Consider the following 26,120-nt stretch of genomic DNA (forward strand, 5'->3'; position numbering starts at 1 on the left):
TGTCCTTAACACAGCAGTGCCAGTATTCAGCCTCTCCGTGGTCTGAGCTGGGCTTCGCTGATTCAGCCCCTGCCCTGACGTGCAGGTACTGCTGCTTCCCCTGCTCCAGCTTCAGCTTTGGGTGATGGTCCCTCTGGGGAGGCGGTGACACACACCCCTCCCCACCATCCCCAGTCCCTGCCAGACAAACAGGGGCCCTTGGGGAAGGGGGTGTGGGAGCCACTCCGAGCTGCAGTGGGAGAGGGAACTGGGCTGTGATGAAGAACCTTAGAAAACTACAGCCAGGAAAAGCCCAAGTGCGCGCAGGAGGAAACTCCACCCTGACTATCATAGGACTGCCTGAAGAGACATCAGGATGTTGAAAACTTGCTACATGCCTCCTCCCCCAGCTAAATATCCTTAGGACATAGAGGAATACTGGAAAGCTGAACACAACACCAGAGGAAAGAGACAGATAATGGGAAGATTGTCATGTATAGCAGCTTCTACCTTTAATATTACTAATAAGATTCGGTTTGTATTGATTACATAATTTGGACAGTGAGTGTCAGTATCATTATAACTGGATGTCCTGGGTTCAGCAGTAGAAGTAATTTTTCTCCTTCTTAGCAGCTAGTGCAGTGCTGTGTTTTGATTTTTTTTGGCCTGGGAACAGTGCTGATAACACCGATGTTTTCAGTTGCTGCTCGAATGTTTGGTCTGGCCAAGGACTTCTGAGCCTCGTGCTCTGCTAGGGAGGAGGGAAATCTGGGAGGAAGCAGAGACAGGACACCTGACCCAAACTGACCAAAGAGGTATTCCATACCACAGCACGTCATGCCCAGGATGTAACGGGGAGTTACCCGGAAGGGCTGGGACTGCAGGGTTGGACGAGGTATCGGTCGGTGCTCGGCTGGGGGGAGTGGGGCGAGTTACTGGTTGGCTGGTGCTGAGGTGTTGTATTCTTTCCTCTTGTTATTTTTCTTTATTGTTATTATCATTGGTGGCAGCGGTAGTGATTTGAGTTATACCTTAGTTACTAAACTGTTCTTATCTCAGCTCGTGGGAGTTGCACTGTTTTCGATTCTCCTCTCTGTCCCTCTGGAGTCAGGAGGAGGGCAAGAAGGTGGGGGAGTGAGTGAACGAGGTTTGTGGTTGGGTTTAAACCAAGACACTGGACTAATAACAGTATTTGTGGCATTTTGGCTACACTGTTAAAACTTTTGAACAGACTAAAAATGAATTCTCGTCTTTACTCATAAGTTATATTTCTCCATGTATCCATGCATATTCTTTAGTTAATTCTTTCTCTATACTCCTTTTCCCTTTCAGTCCTTTTCTCCAGCTTCACTTAGTTTTTCCCGTGTACACCATAGCAAGTGTTTATTTGAAATCCAGATAGGTAAGATCTGCTGCCTCCTTTTATCTAAAAAAAGGTCACTGGTGTCCTTCAAAGATGAATTAAATTGGTCAGTTGTGAGCCACATTAACTAATCTACATGACAGTTTTCATTTATGTCTTTAACCTTTAGTTCAAAACTTTTCTAAAGCCAGAGCCTACAACTCAAGTAAGTGGTCAGACCACAAAGAACTTTGACTTACTATCACTAAGTGTGTCTCTGTTCCTTGTCATTGGTTTCCTTCAACCTCTCATAGACACAGTCATGCCTTTACATGTCAGATCCTTTCTGCAGTCTCTGTCTTTGCCCTTCATACTTACTTTTGCTCCTGAAAGACAGCAAAGAGCGGGAAATGGAAAGCAGAGAAGGAAAGGCAAACAATATATGCAACCTTTTTTCCTGGAATTTGCTTCTCACAGAAAAAAATGCTCAGTCATATAGCTAAGTCCAATCAGTATAGCGGTAATTTGTTGTTCTATTCACAACACGTAATGATCTTTCAATCAGTGAATTATATTTTTAGGACAAATAAGAGCAGTACAAAGGATACACCACAATACTTGACACATAAAATGTTAGACACCTTCAGCTTTATAACAACCCCTCTATAACTCATTCCCAAAAGGTACAATCACATGCACACACAGGGACTGATGTAATCCACCTAGTGTGTGGGTGAGCATCCACTACATACAAATCGGTCTGTGGAGATCAGGGTGCTACAGCTGAGCATGCACCTCTGCCACTGCTGGCACCCCGCTAAGGCACCTGCTGTGTGCAGGAGCCTAATGTGGACCCACAAACATCATTCCCATGCTGTGGGCCAATGGCAAGGTGCAAGCTGCTCCTGTGTCCTGAGATGCTCTGGATCTGGCCCAGGCAGGGATGGGGATGCCACAGGGTGATGCCCAGCAATACCTAACCAGGATCACTGCTCCTCATCCTGCTCCAAGGCATTTCCCCTCACCTTTTGCAAGTTTCTTTGTTTCTCTTATACTTGTTTTCAGGTTGAATCCTTTGTATCTTTTTGTAATTCCCTGGTGAATACTGAATATGGCTAATGGTCAACTTCTTTTTTAACTCTACGAATTGGGGGCAAACCTCCTCTCAGTTTTTCATTTTTGATTTACACACACACTCTTACCCTGACATTTCTGTCATACCAGCTGCTGTTATGAAAGCCATCTGCCAAGGGTGGGCTCTGTGTTCTTGCCATACACAACTGTAAAATACATAGCCCTGGCCAAACAGCAAATGCTATCCCTCGGCCCCTTTCATTAAAAGCAGTGGACTTAAGGCTGCATCTAGCCTATTTTACTACTAAAGGCAGACTGACTAGGGATGTTAAAGATAACAGGAAGGGATTCTATAGGTACATTGCAAATGAAAGACAGACTAGGGACAACGTGGGTGCTCTCGGGAAGCTCAGGAGAACTGGCTGCCCTGGATTTGGAGAAGGCTGAGGTTATTAATGAATTCTTTGCCTTGGTCTTTGCTGACAAATGCTCTGACCACACTGCCTAAGTCTTGAAAGGCAGACACAGGGACTGTGAGAATGAAGACCTTGGGCCCACTGTAGGAGAGGATCTGGTTCAAAACCATCTTAAGAACCTGAACGTACACAAGTCCATGGGACTTGATGAAATCCATCTGCGGGTCCTGAAGGAGCTGGTGAATGAAGTTGTTAAGCCATTGTCCATCATATTTGAAAAATCATGTCAGTCAGGTGAAGATCCCAATGACTGGAAAAAGGGAAATATAACCCCCATTTTCAAGAAGGGGAAAATGGATGACCCAGGGAGTTACAGACCAGTCAGTCTCACCCCCATGCCTAGGAAAATCTTGGAGCAGATTCTCCTGGAAGGCATGCTGAGGCACATGAAAAACAACAAGGTGCTTGGTGACAGCCATCATGGCTTCACTAAGGGGAAATCCTGCCTGACCAATTTGGTGGCCTTCTATGATGGGGCTACAGAACTGATGAGCAGGGGTAGAACAGCTGATGCCATCTCCTTGGACTTGTGCAAAGAGTTCAACACTGTCCCACACGACATCCTTGTCTCTAAATTGGAGAGACATCAATTTGATAGGTGGACCACTCGGTGGATAAAGAAGTGGCTGGATGGCTGCATGCAAAGAGTTGTGGTCAATGGCTCAATGCCCAGCTGGAGATCAGTAACGAGTGGTGTCCCTCAGGGATCGGTGTTGGGACCGGTCTTGTTCAACGTCTTTGTCGGTGACATGGACAGTGGGATTGAATGCAGCAAGTTTACCGACGGCACCAAGCTGTGTGGTTTGGTTGATACACTGGAGGGAAGGAATGCCATGCAGAGGGACCTTGACACGCTTGTGAGGTGGGCTGATGCCAGCCTTATGAAGTTTAACCATGCCAAGTGCAAGGTCCTACACCTGGGTCGGAGCAATCCCAGCCACAGCTACAGGCTGGGCAGAAACAAGATTCTGAGCAGCCCTGCAGAGAAGGACTTGGAGGTGTTGGGTCTGTAATGATAGGACAAGGGGTAACAGCTTAAAACTTAAACGAGGGAAGTTTAGATTGGATATAAGGAAGAAGTTCTTTACTGTAAGGGTGGTGAGGCACTGGAATGGGTTGCCCAGGGAAGCTGTGAATGTTCCATCCCTGGCGGTGTTCAAGGCCAGGTTGTACAGAGCCTTGAGTGACATGGTTTAGTGTGAGGTGTCCCTGCCCATGGCAGGGGGGGTGGAACTAGATAATCTTAAGGTCCTTTCCAACCCTAATTATTCTATGATTCTCTTAATTGTCCGATGCTTCGCAAATGTAGGTGGCATATATACTATTCTACTATCATACAGAACTACCCCCGGTTCAGCAGACACATTAAAGATCATTGCTTGCTAAACCTGTGGTTGAGTTTCCTAATTCTTACAATACTGTAGGAATGAGATTGTCAGGTCCTTCAAACGAAATATATTAAAACTCCTTAAATTCTATTCTCATTACATATAATATTATTCTTCTTTTTCTTTTCTTTTCTTTTTTTTTGATATATAGACTCAATGCTCATTTGTCTTTTCTATGTTATTCTCGTTACTAAAACCTGAGTCAAATTTGTTGAACTATCTTCAGACAACTTAGAGGCAGACTATCATTACTACCTGGCTTATTCTTACAACATTCCACTCTCAAAAAAAGCTAATGCAATTCTCTTCTCCTTATTTTCTTAGGAGAATAAATGACAAAAGATGCAAGGTTATAATTTCTTTTGCAAAGAGTTATTTCCATTCTTGACAAGTATGTCCTTATTTCTGTTTTTGTAATAAGAGTATTTTTTGTTAAATCTTTTTTTCCAGTTTCTTACAGTCTTTCACCTTACTCCTGATGCTTCTATTAACTTGGTGTCATACTAATATTTTGTGTCTTTAAGTAAATATTTAACATAAAAAACATTTTAGAAGTCCTTTAAAAGTTTGTGAATTTTTGTGAAATATTTAATGTGGAAAATGGCTTTCGTAGTTATATTTTTTGCAGCTTAATACATTTTAATGTGTCCACTCTTCTGATAGTTGAGATATTAATGTTATTAAAAAGAGCATTATTCTATATATGTGTTTATGATGTGTAGCCATCAAATTGAACTGTTCTATATTGCTGCATGTTAGACAACAGAGAAGCAAATGGTCATCTAAAAACCTCTGTACAAATCAAGTTGTTTGTTTTTTTTACAGAGAAACTCTAACATGCAAAACGTCTCACCAAAAGACAGCATGAAGTTATGCAACAAACTTGCAGCAAAGCAAACAACAGAGACCCAAACTCTTGAGCTTCTCGATTATTCATTTCTCTTGCAGAAATGAAGCTTCCTTTTCCTTTTTTAAGCTCACTGGTATTGATAGGAAATAGGATTAACTATTGGTGGATTTAGTGAAGGTTGCAGCAACAGATGCCATAGCCAGAGGAAAGCAATTCCAAAGCAAAGTTTCAGACACTGAGAATGGGTTTCAGACTGAAATAAGAGATTAAAGAAGAATGTTCCCTCGGGTCTAAAAGCATTTGTATGCATCTGTAACAACAACAAAGCTAGGACTCAGAAAAAGATACTTGGGCTGATGTAATTAATTTGTACCAAGAGTGAAATCCCAGGGGAAAAAAAAATTAAAAAAAATCTGTATTATTTCTATATGTGATGTTTCTTCATTTCCCTTCCCTAAGAGAAAGAAAGAGCAGAAAGGAAATCTGCTGTTTATGAGACAAAAAGAAATCAGCTCAGGAAAGCAAGTAATTTAATGAAAGTACAGGGAAATTATTGTTGGAGTGAGAAGTACATGTAGGCTTCTGCTGCTACAGTAAAGAGGGGAAAGGGTTGAGGGTAAATATGCTGTAATACACTGATTTTTCTACAGGTTTAAGATAGGCATTAGATCAGAAGAGATAATCCCCAAAGTCCTTTCTAGTCTAATTCCCTATGAAGCGCTGGGAGTCTGGTGCATTTTTTCTTCAGCATCCACAGGAGCTGGCTGGAAATGCAGTGCCTTCCTTACGGCTGTGCTGAGTAGAATTTCCTTCCATCTTTCCTGTGAGTCACTGTGAGCTCACTGAGTCACTGCTCTCGTGTGAGTCACTGTGAAGTCACTGTAACACGGGGAGGGCAGGGGGCTGCAGAAGGAGAGTCTGATGGAAATGGGCTTCTCAGGGTCTCAGGGTGGCTGTGGGAGTGAAACAGGCAGGTACTTAGTCCATGCTTTGAGATGCAGGTGTGAGGTGATAGCGTAAATAGGTTCAAAATCAAATACAGCAGAAAAGCTGGCAAAAGACAAGATAAATAGTGAGAGACTGGAGGAAGGTGGAAGGTGCTAAAAGATACCAGCAGATCTCTTTGTGATCTTTAGTTCACCTGGATTATCAAAGCTTTGTGCCATTCCCTTTCTGCCCTACTTCACAATTACCCCAGATACTTAGAAATTATATTGAGGAATCAAATCATATTACTCAATGCTTATAACTTAACACTTATGAAAAAGAAGATACACATATAAAACAACTGGCATTGCAATCCACAGCTCTGAAGGATATTTAAAATTAATATCTTACTTCTAGCCCCAAATCAAACAAAACAGTAAGTAGAAATAAATGCAGTGTAATTTACTTCCTGACACTTTTACAAACACAGTTTATTAGAAACTATGCTATCCTTGTATAATATAATCACATCTAACGTGTGTGTGGTTTTTATTTTAAAAGCACTTCGGTTAAATTTCTTTAAAAAATCTCATATTCATCAAAGTGCCAACAACTGACTTAATTGCAAAAGAAGTGTTGTGCTTGTAATACTCTGATCTCTTTTTCTTGGGGTTCAAAGTGGTTTCAATAGGATGGATGAATCAAAGAACTAAAATGTCACTGTATTGGATCTCACTGGGATGGAGTTAGCATTCCCCATCACAGACCATATAGTGTTTTGCTTTGTATCTGTAGCTAGAATCCTGTTGATTACACACTAATGTTTAGGCTGCTGTTGAGCAGTGCTCACACAAGCATCAAGGCTGCCTCTCCAACCTTCCCCCTACAGGCTACTATGTTAGGAGTGGCAAAAGGTTAGTAGTCAGGACAGCAGACCCAAACTGACCAAAGGGATATTCCATAACATATGAAGTCAGGCTTAACAATAAAAGCTAAGAGAAAGGAGGAGGGGGTGTGGTTGTGAGGTTTTCATACAAACCGTTTTGTGATTCTGTGTTTGTCTTCTGAAACAGCTGCTGTAATGAGGCCCTGCTTCCCTGGAGGTGGTTAAACATCACTTGCTGATGGGAAATAAAGAATAAATATTTTGTATTCGCTTTACTTCTACATGTAGCCTTTGCTTTCTTCCCTTAAATTGCCTTTATCTCAGCCCATGAGTTTTTTATCTTATTCTCTCCCCCTGTCCTGCTGAGGAGAGGAAGTAAGAGAATGGCTTGGAGGACACCTGGCAGCATGCCAGTGTCAACACAATCCTTCTTGTGGATCCCAACCTGGGTCTCTGGAGGAGTTTGAGGTGTTGGTACTGCCTCATAAGTGCAAGCAGTAAAGTATATGCTTTGTAAAAAATTTGGGGCCTCTTGAGAACCTGATGGTTCTGATCAGTCAGATGAGGGAAATAAAGAAAAAAAGAAAAAAAAAGGATGCTAAACACCACACATTGTCTTCCTACTGTTTTAATGTTAATATTTTTAATACAGAATGGTTTTGCAAGACATTTCCTGCCACCTCTCGATGTCAATAGAGGAGTTTCTTCTGGGCAATGATTTTAGTATAGTGATTTTTCTGCTAATCTTTCTATTGAGTTTATTTAAAGTCCTAAACTGCTGTCAACCTTTTCCTTGCCAGTTCTATTTCTATTCTCTTCCTTTTCAAGAATTTTATGCTGTTATCTTGTATTTCCGGACCTGTGCATATACTGAATGCGATGTTTTTCCCTTCTCTTCCAAGTTCCTATTAGTTTTCTTATCTACCACTGTACTGTATGTTGCAATTGGATGTTTAAGACCATACCAGTCTATAGAAATCAACAGCAGACATACTTTGTTCTTAGAAAGTAATGTTTAGGTTACGAGTAATACATGAAAATAAAGTCAAAACAGTTGCATCTCTTTCCTGCAAATTCACACGTGATTGAGAAATAATTACTAGATGTCTAATCTTAATTAGACATGTGGAATATTGCCTGACATAATCTAAGGCTTCAGCCTGAACTTCTGAATTTAGTGTTCATTCAAGTAAATGGGAAAAGGTCTGCTGACTGTAGTGAAAAATATACTGATATGTGTTGGTTTGTTGATGCCTCAGCTAAAGAAGAGAAGCATTGTAGCAGAAGAAATAATGGATTTAAGGTACACCCCGCAGGTACCTCTTCTTTGAGATGTAACTGTTACAGCTTTTTACAAGATGCAAAATATTTCTATCCTCATGTTCAGCCATCTCTTTTGCCTCTGCTTCTCAAAATAGTGGCCTGACTCCAGCTACCTCTTCTGTTCCCTGTGTCTTCGCTCAAAAATAATCTCAAGCTGTCCTTTCACTCCCAGAGGCTTAAAACAGGATTTTCTAAACCAGAAGGGTAGTCTCTCAAACTACATGGGTACATAAAATTAATACCTACTTATTCAGAACCTCTTTTAAAGTAGCTTCTATTAGAACTTCATGACTCTTCATCTTTTAAAATTCAAGCAAAAAGTTTCATAAAACTTATGCTAAATCTTATCTGGTTAAGACTACCATTTTCTAATTTCTCGTAGCCTATGATTGTAATTGTTGTTGCCATCCATCATGACTTATTTGAAATATGTATCTAGTTTCAGGTTACCTGAAGTCTTTAGAGGTGCATCACTGTTTTTATCTTTTAGTATCTGATGTTTTCTTTTTTTATTTGGATGATGGGTTTCTCTCCCATCATAAACTATGTCTATAATGTCATGGTAGCTTAAAGATCAAGGTTGTCCTCCAGCTCACACTTCTTGGCAATTTCTGTGCCGACATTCATTAAGATAGCAGGATGGAGCTGGCCAACTAGAGAAATTAAGCAGAGATGTTAAGGCAAAGGTTAAGAGCTCACATTTGAGCTGTGCCAATAAGGTGAATGCAAGTGGTCTGAGACACTGTAACCCAGAAAATAAGATATGATTGCTTGTCTAAGGCTTCCAGCTGTGTGCAGGCCTAGCAGTGCAGTGGCTACACCTTGCCTTGGCCTGCGCTGGGTGTCAGTGGTTTAACTCCTGCCTGTGGCCAGTGGCTGCTGCCTCCCCTGCTCCAGCTTCAGCTCTGGAGTTCTAGGGATGGACCCTCTGGGAAGTGGGTGGCACCTCTTCCCCAGCTCCTCCTTAAGAGTGAATATTTGTGTGACTGAACTAACACTTTTAGTCTTACTAGACTGTAACACATCAATTAGGCTAATAATAAATTCTTAGCTCTATGTGTGTGATTTGTGTCTTTTTGTTTATAACAAACCCATGACCATATCATTATCTAGTTCTGATAATTTCAGCCTGATCTTGAGCACAGCTGCTAAACCAGTCTAAACCAAATCTAGGTAGGTGTTGAAGAGCATTAGGATAGGATGGCAGGATGGGATTGTCTTTACTGAATTGTATGTCCTTCTGTTTGAGGTATTATAAAATTCAGGCAGTATCAGAAGCTTAATTGACCAAATAACTTGGTTAGGATTTCTGCCCTGTTTTCTCTGTTGGTATTTCAAAGTAGTTTGTTGGGGTTTTTATTTTCCCCTTGCTTATGTGCATTCATGTATTATATTATGCATGTAAGTCACAGACTGAAGCTATTTTTATCTATTATTTAACTTTTCCTTTCTTTGTTGTATTACTCCATCCCATGCCTTTAATGCTAAAAGTGCATGTTTTTGCAGCAAACATAAAAGCATGTATTTCACACTTCAGTGCACTGAACAATAGTTAATGGCATTCTGGTTTAGTCTTACATTTGAATAAGCTTAATTATATTCTTATTTTATTTAACCAAGTTGCAGTATTAAGGAAACTCATTAAGGTTGTACTTGTTTCTTCCTCAGGGAAGGCTCGGCCGTATTTCTCCAATTACATTAATCAGCATGACAGAAATACTAAAGATCTACTCACATGGTGTTATTGTCTTCCCATAAAATGGGTCACAGAAACTAAAATATGTAGGGAAGTTATTCTTTGGATACCTCTTATTTGCAGCAGTACTAGCTTTTATTTTTAATTAGAGAATTTAATGCTTGAGAGCTGTCAGTGTGGCACCTCCTACCATCTGAAGTGTTCTCTTTATGAATATTAAATATATAATGCTTGAAATAGGTACTTAACATTTCATAGCATGTGAATCTCAGCCATGGAGAAACCACCTTTGGATCTCAAAACTGTATGTCAGAACTATATGTCTTATAATAAGCCTGTAAATTATATTGTGTATCTAATTTATTCCAAACTTTAATTAGTAAATCTTTAAACTAGAATATGGGTTTTGGTCTGTCCAGAGGAGTATGGTATTTGGGCCCTTCTGTTCTCAGTATGACAAACCCTAAGACTCTTTTCCCCATCTAAATGGAGAACTGTAGTTTTCTTTGAGGACTACCATTCAAGTTTTTGTAAATGCATATTTCCCAACATCATAGTATTTTATAACTTAAAGCCATCTGTAAACGTCTTCCTTCAAGTACCCAGGCACCTGTATTATCTGAATGACAGGACGCAGGAAAACTGAAAGCTGACAGTAACAGCACTGCTTATACAGAATGCTTACCCTGCTGCAAAAAGAGAAACATTTTCCTCTGCTTTATGCTCTTGCAGTAGACACTGGCTGTCAAAATGTCAAAAGCAGAGACTGAATTAATTTCTGTTCATGAGCTGTTTTGAGATTCTCAATTGAAAAGTTTAGCACAGGGGAGACTTTATGCTTCTTTCAAGGGAGCAATATGACCCGTTCTGGCTTTATGTGAATTATAGGCATCACTGCAAGTACTTCACTGGATGAGAGTCCTACTGTTTACTTTGTAAAGTGTGGGATCTTCTTCATTGTCTTCTTCATGAAACACACTTTATTTTGCCAGACCTTTTTTTTTTTGTCTTTCTCTGGTAATGAGCAGAGAAATAAGAAAGCCTTGTAAAAGAATTAAACTGAAAGTTAAGCTCCTAAACACTCTTACACAGAACAACACATTGTTTTTATTGCTTTGTAACTTTGGCAGATAAACATATTATTACTATTATTATTATTATTATTATTAGACAATAAAATCCATAAAGAAGAGACCATACATCTTGTTGCTTGTGTCACAGGATTCCTTAATCTCACCTGTTGATAGAATTCTTTCTACTGAACTATGTAAAAGAGGTGGTGATATAGGGGAAATGCATGGGGAAACAGTGTCATGAGCATAAAAGCTAGCCTAGTAGGGTTGTTATAAATGAATATGTACTTGATTGAGGAAGCTGGCTATAAACATTATTATTACTTGATTCAACAACCATAATGTATAAGTGATTTTTATCTCAAAGGCCAAAAAAGGGGACTGAATCGGGGGACTGGAGCACCTCCCGTATGAAGGTAGGCTGAGAAAGTTGGGGCTGTTCAGCCTGGAGAAGAGAAGGCTGCATGGAGACCTCATAGCAGTCTTCCAGACTCTGAAGGGGGGCTATGGGGATGTTGGGGAGGGACTCTTCGTTGGGGACTGTACTGACAAGACAAGGGGTAATGGGTTAAAACTTAAACAGGGGAAGTTTGATTGGATGTAAGGAAGAAGTTCTTTACTGTAAGAGAGGTGAGGCACTGGAATGGGTTGCCCAGGGAAGCTGTGAATGCTCCATTGCTGCCAGTGTTCAAGTTCAGGTTGGACAGAGCCTTGGGTGATATGGTTTACTGTGAGATGTCCCTGCCCATGGCAGGGAGTTGGAACTAGATGATCTTGAGATCCTTTCCAACCCTAACTATTCTATGATTCTAAAGAAATCAAAAACATATTCTACTGAGACTATTTACTAATCACAATATTATCAGATGGATTGTTAAATTTGCATAAGGTCAGAATTATAATAGCCTGAAGGTTTTAGATAAATGTAGACATGTTTCCATAATAAGCTGTTATTATTTTCCTGTTAGTATTTTACTTTTCCTTAGAAGCATTGGTAGTCTAGGTTTGTATTGCTGTTTTTTAAATAAATATGTAAATAAAACCAAATTAAATAATTCCTGTTGTGTAGAAATTGCCGGAAAACAACATAATGCTACTTATTTCTCTCAACTTTTCTATGTATTGGTTCAATTTTGCAGTCATCTGAATTATAATTATCAATTTCAGATCAACATATATATTCATGTATATGTCTCAATTTTTTTTAAGGAAAATTATTGAGAAGAAAGTTTAAAAAGGCAGCTTGTGGCAAAGCAAAGATACTTTGTTTTTGTATTTATCCCTTTGATTTTTTTAACGGGTTAGCTTGGTTTTTATATAATTTTGAGATTGACTGGAGATCTTATGGTGAAGATTTAGGTACACACCTTAATTCATTTAGAATCATAGAATCATAGAATAGTTAGGGTTGGAAAGGACCTCAAGATCATCTAGTCCCAACCCCCCTGCCATGGACAGGGACACCTCATACTAAAGCATCCCACACAAGGCTTCATCCAACCTGGCCTTGAACACTGCCAGGGATGGAGCACTCACAACCTCCCTGGGCAACCCATTCCAGTGCCTCACCACCCTAACAGGAAAGAATTTCCTCCTTATAGCCAATCTAAACTTCCCCTGTTTAAGTTTGAACCCGTTACCCCTTGTCCTGTCACTACAGTCCCTGACGAAGAGTCCCTCCCCAGCATCCCTATAGGCCCCCTTCAGGTACTGGAAGGCTGCTATGAGGTCTCCATGCAGCCTTCTCTTCTCCAGGCTGAACAGCCCCAACTCCCTCAACCTATCTTCATATGGGAGGTGCTCCAGTCCCCTGAAGATCTTGTAGATATTTTTTAGATATTCCAGAGGCACTTACATGCTCGTTTTCACCAACCTTTTCACTTCAGAGCTTCAGCTGATACTAAAGATAGCGACATGCCCATCTATGAATATTTTAATTCTAGTCCAAAACTACTATAACCTTCAGTTGACTGTCTAATAATATTTAACATTTCTAATAAATTAAATTTCAGTATATATTTAAAATGTCGTTGTATGTATAAATTATAAATTCCATTATATATACATATTTCCCCAGTCAGGATACCACTACATTTTTTCCCTGTGTCCTGCACTGCTGGCATGGGCTTCATTCAAGGTATAACATAGACTTCTTATGAAACCACCTGCTTTTGTTTGCTTCTGTTTTCACCATAGAATCATAGAATCACAGAATAGTTAGGATTGCAAAGGACCTTAAGATATTTATTTCCAACCCCTCTGCCGTGTTTAAGGACACCTCACACTAGACCATGTTGCCCAAGGCATTGTCCAACCTGGCCTTATATATCAGTTGAGTTCCTGGTTTTGTCACATTCCCTGACTGTCTCACAGGTCTATCATACAATATTCACTTCTTTCTTCATGCACAAAGCAGCATACCTGAGCCCAGTATGTTCCATATATAAATTCATTCTACAAAAAATTCTGACCGCTGAACAGGAGGAAGCAGAAGCAAGTTACAATATAGAGATATTTGCCTATAAACTTTGCTTTAGCAGTGTTTGACCAGAATCTTGTTTTTACATACAATCTGATTGTATTCCACATGTTAGGAAAATCACGACATGGTTCTATAAGGGCCTTATAGTGTACTTTAATGAATAAACATGACACACATATACCATGAAGTGGGGGCTGGATCGCCATCTAGGGCTGATTGCTGAATAACTTACCTGTGCTTATTTTTCAATGATACACGAGACATGTTTTTGTGATATTTTTACCATTAATTTTCCAAATTTTTTATTAAAAGAATATTAGTGAACAGCATCTTAATTCACCTTATTTCATTTTTAAGCTTTGTACTGTCTTTTTACAGAAACTGTAATGAGTATGTGAGTATATTCTGATGAATATGCTTTTGTATTTTCTTTTCAAATACTGCCACCCTATCTTCCTTCTCTGTTGGCAGATGAATCCTATTTGATTAGTATGGTAAATATTTAATACCTTTTTTCTGACAACAGCTGGGGCCTGATTATACTAATGTAGAACTCATTAGTGGAAGGACTTGATTGTAGTTTATATTTTTTGCCTTCATTCTATGACTCCTAGACTTCAAACACTGAAGCAATTCAGGTTAAGTCAAGGAGAAACTGGCTATGTTAGCTGGGCATTTTGTACATTGTGCATCTAAAGTGTATGCTTTGGTTCTGTGCATGAAGATCAGGTCAAGCAGGTAGGAAGGTCAACTTTTCCAACCATTAGATTCCTTTGCACCATAAGGAGTATATTGCATATGATGGATTCTTGAATTAAACTGTGTCTGTCCCAAAGACAACACAGGACCTTAAACTTACATAGCTAAAGGAAAGTGCTTTTAGTTCCAATTAACAGGATAACCATTACCTCTTTACTTATTTGTGTAAATAAGTACATCACTTATTTAGTGATTAGTCTAGGATACTAATATTCTCTGCTAGAAACAAAGGATGTAAGTCTAACTCTTTGGCTTACTTCTAACAGATTAGGTTAGGGAGTTTATTACTTTTGGAAAATTTACTTCTCTGACACTGTCTTTTTCTCATTTTACTAAGTATAGAACCTAAATACCTAACATAGAAGAAAATAAAGTTGAATGTTACAATATTGTTATAGATCTAGAAGTTCAAGAATGATTAGCAAATAGAAAGAGGGCGATAGTTAAAGTATTCCCTTGAGCAAAAATTGGTGGTCCTGCATACTTCTTTCCAACATTTCCAATGATTCAGGATCCTTTTCCTCATTCTCTATGGCAGGGTTTAGTGGTGGTCTTGGCAGTCCTAGGGTAATGGTTGGACTTGATGATCTTAAAGGTTTTTTTACAGCCTAGTTGATTTTTTGATTCTATGATTCTATGTGCCTCATCTCTCTTTTGTTTTGGATATTTAAAAAAAAAAATTGTAGGATATTGAACTAAACAAACTCTAGATACTCTTCTTACTGAATTAAATGATTTGGCTCATTGTCTTTCAGTATCAAATATGCTTTTCAGCCACCAAATATTATTGCATTCTTCTTTGAACTTTCTACTGTTTATTAACACCCTTTTGAACTATGAACACTGAAACAGCATTCCAATAACGGTTATTCCACAGCCAAAACCAAAGCTAATGTACAGGCTTGCTAATATTTTAGAGTTTGTGCATCCCACAATCATTCCCACAATCATTTTATACCTTGGGGTCTAAACCTTACTGTAGGAATTCATTCATATTCATCTCATTATTCACTACAAGTGCCAAAACTTTTTCAGAACCAAGATCACAGTTCTGCATTCTCTACTTTTGTTCAATGTTGTTCTTTCTGGTTAATTAACTCTTTGTCTTATATTTCAGTCCATTAGTAGAGCTATTTAAAAGTCCAGGGTAAAATCTTCAAGAATGCACAAGTAATATCTCCATTATGAATAATTTTGTTTGCAGTGACTTTTGAGGCCTAGAACTTTGTTGAACTTTTAGTCCATTTCTGTGTGTTTTGCTGGTTTCATATCTTCTTATTTTAAAAGTCATATTTTGCAAAAATAGGTATATTATACTATTCAGTCTGCATAATGCTTTATTACGCTGTTAGTGAATAATTGAATAATAATCATTACATTTAGAATCATAGAATCATAGAATAGTTAGGGTTGGAAAGGACTTCAAGATCATCTAGTTCCAACCCCCCTGCCATGGGCAGGGACACCTCACACTAAACCATGTCACACAAGGCTTCATCCAGCCTGGCCTTGAACACTGCCAGGGATGGAGCACTCACAACCTCCCTGGGCAACCGATTCCAGTGTCTCACCACCCTAACAGGAAAGAATTTCCTCCTTATTTCCAATCTAAACTTCCCCTGTTGAAGTTTTAACCTGTTACCCCTTGTCCTGTCACTACAGTCCCTGATGAAGAGTCCCTCCCCAGCATCCCTATAGGCCCCCTTCATGCTCTGGTTGTTACCTTATACTGTACAAAATATATATTAAAAAAACAGGGTTACAGAGGAGGTACTGCCTGATTAGTATACCTTTTGCATGAAGGGGGAAAGTACAATCTTTAAAGTGTCCTAAAAAGGTATGTCTACTGTAAGGTGTGAAACAGTACTGTACAGTGCTGCTAAAGAAATCTTTTCAAGATAGTAGCCTGTAATCTAGAACCTATGAAAAAACCGAAGAAGTAAGTACCATTTTAATGTTTTTACGTGTAGGATTGTTAATGTAGTTCTAATGAAGAACTACAAAAAAAAAAAAAAAAAGCAATTAAAAACATAGATAATCTATTTTTGAGGATTTAATTTTTTGCAAAAGAGTGACCTAGGTAGCTTTGGTTAACTATGCAGCAGTGTAAACGTATGAAATACGTTCTTTCCCTCTCCCTTTTAAATATTGTGTTTCCACATTGTTGAGCTAGTTTATTTTTTTGGTCTCAGACAAGCCTAGATAAGAAAATGGGAATTTGATTATGTTTTGTATTTTATTTTCCCATGACCATTAAGGAAGGGTGGATCTTAATGATCTCTACACTTCCATGTCAATCAACAGAATGAATTTGTTGTCATTTATGTCTTAAACAATATGTGTATTTGCTGTCAATTGTTATTTGGCTGCACAAATATTTATCTGCCATAGCATTGACTGTATTAGCATAATCTGACAAATAATCAATATTTGTCTGAAACTCTAGAGTCCTGACAGCTAATCCTAAATAGCATAATTGGATGAAGAGCCATGAAAAAGATTTATATGATATTTGACCTACTTCCAAAGTTCTGCATATATTCGACAAAGTTTCAAAGATTGACAATTTCAGATTAACTGTTAGGATCCCAGATTAACTGTTAAAACCCTGACCAAGTGCAAGGCCTTCCTCACCTGGGTCAGGGCAACCCCTGGTATCAATACAGGCTGAGGATGAAGGAATTGAGCGTACCCCTGAGGAGAAAGACCTGGGGGTGCTGGTGGATGGAAGGTTGAATGTGAGCTGGCAATATGCACTCGCAGCCCAGAAGGCAAATCATATCTTGGTCTGCATCCAAAGGAGCATGGCCAGCAAGTCGAGGGAGGTGATTCTGCCCCTCTGCTCTAGTGAGACCCCAGCTGGAGTACTGCATCCAGCTCTGGAGCCTGTAGTACAGGAAAGACACAGACCTGTGAGAGACGGCTCAGAGGCAGGCCACAAAAATATCAGAGGGATGGAACACATTTCCTATGAAGAAAGGCTGGGAAAGGTGGGGTTATTCAGCCTGGAGAAGAGTGAAGAGACCTCATTGCAGCCTTTCAGTTCTTAAAAGGGGCCTATGCGAAGGATGAGGAGAGACTTTTTAGCAGGGCCTGTTGTGATAGGATAAGAGATTTGAAATTCACATCTCAGGACCTTCCTTGATGGAAATATATATATAGTTTGCTATTGTAGATTAAATCTGATCCACTGGTAATTTCCTCCTTTTTTTTTTGTAACTATTAGAAATGTTTAATTAAAAAAATCCCCCTAAGTCTCAACCTAGAAAATAGTTAAAATTAAGCTAGAATGAATCTTTCTTATTATGCATATGTATGATACTGGTAGGCCCAAAGGCTGTTCTGTAAATTATTTCTGGTTTTCTTGTAAAAGTAAATGTCAGAAATTTCAAATTGAATAACAAACGCATATGCACATGTGTACACTTGTAGCTATTTGTCAGATTTAATAGAGACACAGCAAGACCAGAATTTGTATAATCTTAGTCTTAAATTCACTGCTTCATTACTGAACCTAATCCAGTGTTCATTAACTTGAATACTTAAATCAAGTATTTAATTATTTTGATCAAGAAGAACCCAAACGACATCAAGACTTCTGTCAGATAATATTTTCTTTAATCCTTCCTGTAAAAGCCCAGTTGTTTGTATATAGTTGTAGCTTTTAACAGAGCAAGCAAATTAAAATTTGTCAGCTATAAATTTAAACTACTTCATCATGTCAGGTAAACTCACTTAAATAAAAAAATTACCAATATGTTCAGCAGTACCCAGTAGTGCTTATTCTTAAAGTAAAAATTCCCATTAGATTACTTCCTGTTAGAGTGATGTTAACACTATGTCTTAGAGGTGGATATAAACCATATCTTCAGGTCCTGACACCTTCCATTCTGAAAACTGTTGTCACAAGTCATCATTAACTCTGAATTTTGCACCCAAGTTCTAGCTTTATTTTTTGTAAACTCAGAGGAAGATAAAAAGACCTAAACAAAACTCCATGAAAATATAGCAGTCCCTCAGTTGGTTACAGCTCAAAACTCTACTCCAACTTGAATATAGCATGCACTTTACTTTCTGTAAAACTGACACAGTAACTTTAAAGGAAGTAACTTCAGACAAATTTATTAAAACTCATCATTATGGACAACATTGTACTAAGCTTTATGTCATAAAAAAACACATAAATATGGTGGGACAATATGTCTCCTAAGCCAGGGCAGTATTTTCTATTCTCTGCCTGGTTTTGTACATGTTAAAAGACTTTATAATAGTTTTCTTTTTAATTCAGCTATAAATATCATTAAATAGGGTCAATGTATCCTAAGAGTGTTTCTTGTCAGTGTGAAAGTCTGTCTTTTCCAAGGTATTTAATGAAATTAAGTTAATTCTCTCAATTGTATAGAAATAAGGTGCTATTATTTCTTCATTTAGGTAACATTTCCAAACACTTGCTACCTCAGAGAAGTTCCTTGTTGTAGCCTTTGAGTTAGATTATAGGATGGCCGTTACATTGCTATTCACCGTCAAGCCTTTAAAGAAATTAACATCTTATTTCAAGGCATATAATATGTCAGAAGAAAATTAGCTAGGAAACTGAGTCAGTGTCCATTTGCATATTAAGAAGGGATTTTTCATCAAAGATATATCAAAAGGGAGTCTGATATTTCTCTCACCTGTCAGATGCCTGCTACCCTTCTTTGAGTAAAATAGATCATTAATATATCTTTTTTTAATTTGAAAATTAAAAAAAATAAATAATGTGTACAGCCAATCTGTGTGTCTGTTCATGAATGTAACATTCTCCAAAATGGTGGAGGAAGTCTAGTTTGTAACTAGACTTTTCTGTCAAGAAGTACATACCCAAGAATATGTAGAATAGCTATTTTGACTTCCAATGCCCAGAAAATCATTCCCCAGTCTGCTGAAAAGATCTGTAAGACGCATGCTCTCACCTAAGAAGCAGCCCAGTATAGAAGAAAATAGCTGCTACTCACAGTAGTTACGTTGTAGCTGTTTTGTGAATTTATTTTAAATTTTGTCAGATGGAAAAAAATGTTTCCCTATACAAGCAACTAGAAAGATGGTAAATCATGTTGCGCCTTGGTACAATGTACAAGTAACACCCTTCTAAGTGAAAGTATGAGAAAAATTGAATTTATATATGCTTACAGAGAGCTAAATATGTTTCTGCAGTGATCCAGCTCAATGGAAATGAAAATGCCAGTGAGCTGTTTACAGTCTGTACAAGAAAAAGATGACTGAATTGTAGCAATAATCTACAAATGATAATATGAAATATTGAGAAGGTATCAAATGTAATGTTTAAAATTTAATTCAAAATCCCCAGACAAATCCAGTTCCTTACTGTGATTGCAGCTGTTTGATAGTGACTTTACATTCACAGTCTTCTACAAATTCATCCAAAGTAGCACTGAATGTGTGTCATTTTTCCGTTATAGGTAATATAACTGATAAATGGTTTTACTGAATAACTCTTCCAGCCTTTGGATAACAAGGAAAGCCTATCTGGCAGGTTTAGCTGTTACTCTAACTAATCATCCTTTTAACTTCCCAAGACCAAATTAAAAGCCTCTATTCTTACTTTGATGCAAAGAAGATTCATTCACCAGGCTGTAAGAATATACAACTCTTATCATTCAGGACATATTAGTTATATAAGCTTAGCCCTGAATATATGGAGTAATTTATCTTCCTGAAGCCTTTGAAAGCAGCTGGTAACCTAAACTTCAGTTTTGTCTACATGTGTCCTCTGCCAATTCATACAGTGGGTGGCAGGTCTTACTATCAGAGAAAGCTGCTATGATATAATCTTGCATGACCTCCTGAGTAATCAAAACACCATGCAGTAATTTCAGTATCAAATTTTGTCAGTATCAGAACTTAGGTTTCAGTTGTAGCATATCTTTTCTGAGGTGTATGATTTTTCTTTAAAGTCTTTGACTAATGGTATGTCTGCTTCTTTCTCCATAAAGATTTTCCAGGTACTGATTCCACTGAGTGTTTCGAAGTTTCTAATTTCTGGTCCAGGATTAATTTTTTTAACTGGAGCATACAGCTATTTGGCTATATAATGGCCTTTTATTCTAAAGCAAAAACTTGTCTAGCAGCAAAAAATAATCTTATAAGATCACAATTGCCATCATCTCTTGAAAAAAAACTAGAAGTAAAAATCTTAAATTTTAATTTTTACTGCTCACAGATCCCTTTCCAATTTGTTTACTTCCATTACAAGGTAAAGGCACTAGAACAAAGCAAAATATTCCAGCAACAGACCCACTATGTCATGCAGAGAGTTAATACTAGTGTCTTATTCCTGCTTAATATTTCTTGTTTATATATCCAAGCATCCACTCAAACTGAAAATAAGTCTAATTATACCTTACACAATTATGTGCTACCGTACAATAATGTTATTTCATTTGTTGACAAAGGAACTAGTTTATATTGAACTGTAAATTTTGCAAGTTCTGTGATTCACCAAGTTTATTTTTGTTGCTGATTTTGGTTAGACATTATCTCTGGTACCCATTTACCTTTGGGAGTGACTGGGTTATTACCCTAAGCCTTAGATAGGTGTTACGTTACCTACTATAGTTCAGTCAAAGTACTTAAAGTGCTTGACCAATGTGCAAATAAGGATGTTGGGTTAGAAACTGTAAAGCTGCATCAGGATTCAAACTTCAGAATCTGAAGCTGCAAATTTGAAAATAACCTGACTCTTCCAGCCTCTCAGAAAAATAATCTTTCTTTTAAATTGCAGGAATTTGCATTGCACACTAATTCTGAAGTTTTACTGGCTATCTATGAATCACAGATTACATTCCTCATTAAAAACTTTGTGTGAAACAGATGCAGTTAAAAAGCAAGTGAGTATATAACAAGAATGAATATTTTTGTAGCTGATATCATGTTATTTTAATAAATCTACAGTTCTACAGTAATTAGCTTGGGATTTGCTCTTGGTAGAGAAGGCTGCGTGGGCATCTAATAACAGCCTTCCAGTATCTGAAGGGGGCCTATAGGGATGCTGGGGAGGGACTCTTCGTCAGGGACTGTAGTGACAGGACAAGGGGTAACAGGTTAAAACGTAAACAGGGGAAGTTTAGATTGGAGATAAGGAGGAAATTCTTTCCTGTTAGGGTGGTGAGACACTGGAATGGGTTGCCCAGGGAGGTTGTGAGTGCTCCATCCCTGGCAGTGTTCAAGGCCAGGTTGGATGAAGCCTTGTGTGGGATGGTTTAGTGTGAGGGGTCCCTGCCCATGGCAGGGGGGTTGGAACTAGATGATCTTGAGGTCCTTTCCAACCCTAACTATTCTATGATTCTATGATTAATGGATAAGTTGAGATCAGTCACCATCACATAAATCACTGTGGCTAAAAAACGTATTTTGTATTTTCTTATTTTTACATTTTATTTTAGGACATGGTCAATCTACTACCATGTTTGATTTAGTTATAATGCACAGTAAGCAATAACATCGTATCGCAGCACAGGAGCTGAAAAATATATTTAATGGATATGGAAGTACTAATAAATTCAATTCCTAATTTCTGTGAAGATACATTTGCGTAATTTAAAATTAATCTTACTACAGTTTTAATTTTAAATTTATTTTGGGGCTGGGATCAGTCACCCAGTTTTAATATCTAGGCACAGGAATCTCAGTTTTTCTCCAGGAAACTCTTCTTAGCCATTTCTTTTTTTAGTCAATGGATATCTGATTCTGTCAACACTAATTTGCACCTTGATACTGTGTTTGATGCAAATACGTAGTAAAGGGAAGACTTTTGCATACTTTGGATCATGAATTTAAACCAGATGGTTTCTGATTAGTGTTTACTGAGTCATACGTCATGATTAGCTGAGAGTTCTTCAACAAGAAGACTTAACCATGTTCTGGTCTCTAAGGTACTAATACTAATTCTGCAGTTTTCTGCATTGCTTTAAGAAAAAAAACAACAGTGGTTCTTTGTTTCAATTTATTATGAGGAACACTAAAAAAACCCAAAACTGTTTCTTAGGTCTACAGACCTCGAACTTATTCACTGTCAAATCTGTGTTTGATTCTTTCACTGCTCTTTTTTTGGTATTTTTTTTTTCTTTTCTTTGCTTGTTTTACCCCTTCATTTTAATTTCCCAAACATGCAGTCAAAACAGAACAAAGCCTGTGAAATATTCCTGTCCTATTGTGCTTTACAAGTGTTTTTCTTGGCACTGATGCGTCTCTATCTCGCACCTCTTTCTGGGGTTATTGCCAGTGATGCACTATTTATGATGAAACTGATCACTGGTATCCTCCACTGAATTCTGAACACTCACTTGGCTCTTTCAGTTCTAAGTGTCTGTGCTTTAAAGAATTTCCCCAAGACACAATAGCAACAAAATAGTGCTGTTTAGAGAAGGGTATTGTGGAGGATTGGCTTGTCGAAAAAGGTCAAAAGGTCACGTTCCCATCAACGAGCTGAAACAAGACATCTGTGTAGAACTTGGTGCAAACCTCTCACGCCAGATAATGAGGAAATGAAGGACACCGGCAAACAGCAACAAACTATGAGCAATCACAGCCAAGGCCACTAAGTGATAAGTGCATGAGGAGGATGGTGGGGGGGTGCACGGTGTAGCTGCAAAAATGTAGAAGCTATAAACCAATGATCTTGTAACATGTAAAAGCTATAAGCCAATGATCTCTCTGTAACCAAACCATAAACATGCAAGCAAGGTATATAAGTATCGATCTGCTTAGCAATAAACGAGACTTGTTGGTCATCATCTGATGAGCTCGTCTCCCGGTGATTCCCACAGGGTATGTTTGCCTGCTTTTCAAAGTCACTTTGAATGTAAACATGCCAGAAATTTTAATATTTGAATAAATTTGGGGGGGGGGGGGGGGGCGGGAAATCCTCTGAGAATTTTCCCAACCATAATAAAAACTTCTAACAGCTTTTCTAAGTCACCAGTGTATGAGTGATTACTTTTTTTTATAATGTGAAATTGATAACTTATGTACAGGCACTGGAAGAACCCAGGGCATTGTACCCACCCAATTTGTTCCGTATCTTGGGCTAGACTCACGAGTTTTCTGGTAGAAATCTGACTGGAACCGTGTGTGTTTAAAATGTGACTCTGATCTTTTCCACACACTATCACAACTTTACATTTTTTATTTATCTTCCCTGAACCAGAGAGGATTTTCTACACTAAAACATGCCAAATAGATAATTACTTTGCCTATTTAGCTGTGCCTTTTGAACCTGGACTGGTTTTCAAAGGCACTAAAGTGCAAGAGCTTGCTTGCATGAAACTATGCAAGGATTAAACAAGGGAAGTTTAGATTGGATATAAGGAGGAAGTTCTTTACTGTAAGGGTGGTGAGGCACTGGAATCGGTTGCCCAAGGAAATTGTGAATGCTCCATCCCTGGCGCTGTTCAAGGCCAGGTTGGACAGAGCCTTGGGTGACATGGATTAGTGTAAGATGTCTCTACCCATGTCAGGGGGGTTGGAACTTGATGATCTTAAAGTCCTTTCCAACCCTAACTATCCTATGATCAGTAATAATGGCTCTTCATCCAAAGAAGAGATAACCCCTGCGTTCTCCGAGCTTAGAAGCAGTAAGGGTATGTTTGCATACCCCGATGCCTCTTCTTGCACCAACCTAAAAAAAGAGAAGACAAATTACATGCAGGGAGAAAACTTGGCCTTACAGAACAAATCTGAATAGAAAGAATTTAACTACCACACTGATTACATTCTTGTTAATGGCAGGGAGGAATGGTGATTTTCCCCCTCATTTTACTCCAAAGGCAGAAAAGCTTTAAAGCTGTAGTTTTAAATTTTACAGTCAACTCCTATACCTATGCTACCTTCTTCTGGATGTTCCAAATGATGTAGAGAGTAAGGTTTCTCACCTTTTTTAAAGAATATAATGTCAGTGACTGGATCTGTTAACAGGTCAGTATATGATTTGTGTGGGAAGAGAGTAGCTTTTATTTGATTTTCACGAGACTGGTCAGAACTGGTATTATGGTTGAAATCCTAAGTATTTGTGCTCAGCATCCCAGCCATGGCTATGAGAATCATGTTTTGGTAAGGAAGTTCACAGTAGTGCATGACTAAAGCAACAACTATTGGTATTTCCCTGGGCATTTATAGTGAAGCTTATATTCATATCAAAGTTCTTAACTTCCCAGGCAAACTCTGTTCTAGAGCACTGTGGACCTCTAACAGTCATTACTATTTCCATAAAGGTTAAAAATATTATCAAAGATAAGGGGGATATTGCCAGTGATGCACTATTTATGATGAAACTGATCACAGGTATCCTCCACTGACACTCACTGCGGAGACTCACTCTGCTCAGTGTGGATACTGGTGGCTGACTGTGGAGACTGGTTTGTACTAGGTTTGAAAGGAAAAAAAAAATAAAATCTCACGCCACAATACCAGGCAAACAGTTTTCCTTGTTAGGAAACCCTAGTGCTACATGGAGTCACCTGCACAGGTCACAGACCCAGTGTTTCTAGATACAGTGTTAAAGTTTCCTCTTCTAACCTGCGAGGAGGGTGGTTAACTGCTGCACTGAGCCCTTCAAACAGTCTGCTTAATCTCAGTGTAACCCAGAGATTTTTTAAAGTATAACTATAAATGTAGAATTCTATTTATGCAGTGGTAGATGTTCATTATCTGAAATAAATTTACTATTTCTGGAATGAAATAAAAATATATATAAAAATTGATGAGTTAATTGATCATTGGATTGTTCAAAACAGCTGTGGTTTTCCTACTCTTTTCTCTGCCAAACTACACTTAAGAAACTTTTTTGCAAGGGATGTACAGTATGTCAGTTTATTGTCATAGTTTGCATTGGAAGGTGGCTGCATGGGGTTAGGGGCTATCCATGGGGGGGTCCGTCAGGGCAGAGCTTTGTATCAGGGCCCATCCCACTGCACCAGCCAGGAGCAGGGCAGCCAGGAGCACTGGGCAGCCCCAGCCCTGGGCATTGGGGAGCTCTCTGGGGATGGGGCTGGGATGAGGCTGGACCAGGGACGGGCCTACAGGTGGGCTCAGCTCAGCTCGGCCCATGACTACCGAGGGCAGGGTTGTGGGGAGCAGCAGACAGGCTCTCCTGTGGTGTTGCTGGGGCAGGGACTGATGGGCCAGAGCAGGTCTGACACAGGGTCCTGGGCAGGTGGGTGAGCCCTGAGACAGGAGCTGGGCAGGGACATGGTGTCCTCGCAGTGCCCTCAGGGCTCTGGCAGTTTTCTGTATTTTAGAAACACAGCTTGTTAGGAAGTCCCTCCATAATGGTAAACCTCAACAGCTGACAAAAAGATGGCATTTTATTGTGATATTCTATTTTACACCCTCTAAGTCCCCTGTACTCACTTCAAAATCATTAGTACTTTACATCTGACCTAGTGATAAGATTTGTTTGAGTGAATAGAGGTAAAAGCACAGTTAGGTTGCTCAGAATACACAGGGCAGATCCCAAAATGTAATTTTTAAGTGGGAAAACATCAGTTATCAAAACAAAGAAATCGAACATCGTTAGAAGCAGCAGTACTCTAGGGAGAGTTCTTCCTTAGCACAGTTGAATGTAATTGCAATAAAAATTATAGGTGATTGTAGAAAATACTTGCTACTGGCTAAGCCAGTAGGATAGTAAATATTGAAAAGAACAGATTATTGTTAGGAGTATGGTTTGAATCATCTGGTAATTTGATCACAGTCTTAGATAATGTTTTTAATGCAGCCACATTCAAAGCTGTCTAGGTAAGAATTTTCATGTGAAGTCTGATATCTTCCTCAGACTGAGTGATGTGCGATGGCATCAAACACTAATGA

Source organism: Lathamus discolor, chromosome 5, assembly GCF_037157495.1.
Source record: "Lathamus discolor isolate bLatDis1 chromosome 5, bLatDis1.hap1, whole genome shotgun sequence".
Classification (NCBI taxonomy): Eukaryota; Metazoa; Chordata; class Aves; order Psittaciformes; family Psittacidae; genus Lathamus; species Lathamus discolor.